This window comes from Neomonachus schauinslandi, chromosome 1 (assembly GCF_002201575.2).
Source record: "Neomonachus schauinslandi chromosome 1, ASM220157v2, whole genome shotgun sequence".
Taxonomy (NCBI): Eukaryota; Metazoa; Chordata; class Mammalia; order Carnivora; family Phocidae; genus Neomonachus; species Neomonachus schauinslandi.
The window spans coordinates 135,549,866-135,552,451 of record NC_058403.1 but is presented as its reverse complement, the minus strand read 5'-3'; the positions used below and the strand labels follow the sequence as shown (position 1 = coordinate 135,552,451).

Sequence of the window (2,586 nt, the reverse complement as noted above, 5' to 3'; positions counted from 1 at the left end):
AGAAAGTTTCCTAAAAAATGATGCAAAGGTAAACTCTAGCTGACCTAGAGATAGGAAACTCAGGAATGGGAAAATTATTCTACAAAATGGTTTGCTCTAAATGCAAGATATCCATAAGTTAAATTTAAAGAATTGTTGAAAATATAGTTCAAAACCAAAGAAAAATGTCAGAAACACAATTGGAAAAAAATATATTTAATAATAAATATGGCAAGATAGGTTATGTATGTTTGTTCAAACTATTAGACACATAGTACATGCTCTGTAAGTATTTGCTGCATGAGTATAGGATTTTTACCCTGTACATAGAAATAAGTTGGAGAAATGGAGATGGCCAGAACTTGGAGGAAGCTGAGTCATTTCCTCCTTCCCCTGCGTAAAGCAGAAAATGCAGGAGGGTAAGTAGTGGAACTTTCTGTTCCTTTTATGCCTTGTTATTTCATAGTGAAAGTCAAGTTCATTATGTCCAAGTGATTATTATTATTATAAGCTCAAAGGGGCTTGGTCACATTCTCTGAGTGAATGACTTAGGTCATGCATTTAGGAAGTGTTAAGTACTCTCAGAGCAGACAGGTACTTCTTGCCATTTAAAAACAATGCTCCTGCTCTTTTTTGTGGCTTCTGGGAGGCGGTAGGCTGCTTCAGGATGGAGCTGAACATCTCTTTCCCAGCTACTGGTTGCCAGAAACTCATTGAAGTGGACGATGAATGCCAACTTCGTAGCTTTTATGAGCAGCATAAGGCCACAGAAGCTGCTGCTGCTGCTGTGGGTGAAGAATGGAAGGGTTACGTGGTCCGAATCAGTGGCGGCGATGACAAACAAGGCTTCCCCACGGAGCAGGCTGTCCTGACCCATGGCCGTGTCCGCCTGCTGCTGAGTGAGGGGCATTCCTGCTACAGACCAAGGAGGACTGGAGAGAGAAGGCGCAAATCTGCTTGGGGTTATATTGTGGATGCCAATCTCAGTGTTGTCAACTTGGTTATTGTAAAAAAAAAAGGGGGGGGGTGGGTTGGATAGAACATTCCTGGACTTACTGATATTACTGTGCCTCATCGCCTGGGGTTCCAAAAGAGCTAGCAGAATCCACAAGCTTTTCACGCTCTCTAAAGAAGATGATGTCTGCCCATATGTTGTGAGAAAGCCCCCAAATGAAGAAGGTAAGAAACCTAGAACCAAAGCACCCAAGACTCAGCATCTTGTGCCCTCCAACATAAACAATGGTGTATTGCTCTGAAGAAACGGTGTACTAAGAAAAATAAGGAAGAGGCTGCAGAATAGGCTAAACTTCTGGCCAAGACAATGAAGGAGACCAAAGAAAAACGCCAGGAACAGATTGCCGAGGAACAGAGGCCGTCTTCCCTGAGAGCTTGTACCTCTAAGTCTGAGGCCAGTCAAAAATGAGATTTTCTAAAGATTAACAAATAAATAAGATCAGACTTAAAAAAAAAAAACAAAACAGTTCTCCCCTGTCAATAATAGGAGCATATTGTATCTTCCCTGGTTTCTCACTGTCAGCCATGAAATTTGACTCCATCATACCACATTTTCCCCTCACCTCTATCTCTTTCTTAATTTTTCACATTGTTCCTCTTGATTTCTATGATTCATTGAACTAAGTTAGTCAGGGCTTTCTTTTATAGAGAATTGATTGCAAATTGATTCATAACTATGATTCTTTTAAGATGACCACTTAACAATGAGTCACCAAGTTGGTTTTTACAGATGTCTGCATAGGTAGCTCACTCATTGCTGAGCTGTGCTGTTTCCTCAGGTAGAAACAGTCCACTTTGAGATTATGGGGACTTTACCCAACAATTCATAGTGGTTTGTGTTATAAACAACACCAAAGTTGTCTGATTTTAGCAACTCCAGAGTGAGGGAAAAATTAGTGAGGACTATTTGCATAGTCTGTCCTAGGAAAGACGGGGAAGTTTATTCTGGAGATGACTCATTCCAGAATCAATTGATCACAAACCCCAGTGGCTGAAGGATTTTTAGCTTGGTTTTATTATTATTCACACATATTGGATCATCTTTTAGATAATATGAAGTTGTTCCCTGATTTGGGGGTGAAGTCTAGGGAAAGTCTTTATCTTTGTTCTAGGAATGAAGCTTCAGGAGGAATTAAGGATGCACGATTCACTTCCCTCCTGATTCGACCTTGGCTCAGAATAAATGTGGCAGTGGGTTGGGGATTTCCTGGGAATTTCTTTGCTCTGCTTGAAATGTGCCAGAGATGTACAACCCTGTTTTTTGTCCTCTATTGTCTATATATCCAGAGAACATTTAATTCTCTGTTTGAAGAAGGCTAAAGCTGGATTATTTTTGCCTGAGGATTATCCACTTTGTGAGTTATCAGGAGTAAATTTTAGACCACTTTTCCTGAATATAAATGTTTTATATATATATATATATATACATATATATATATATATACACCTTGCATGTGTGTTTTTATATATGTATATATTTACATATATAGTGTTTCAAAGCCAAATAAAATATTTTTATATTACCTATTTCTTTATTGTCAGTGCCTTTATGAAGTCAATAATTTTGGCTTTATTACTATTACTTAATAGATA

The 2,586-nt window shown here is 38.7% G+C and overlaps 1 pseudogene; it reads left to right on the top strand.

The window, feature by feature from the left end:
* Positions 1-646: 646 nt before the first annotated feature.
* LOC110570770 lies at positions 647-1,402 on the top strand (annotated as a pseudogene).
* Positions 1,403-2,586: the final 1,184 nt, after the last annotated feature.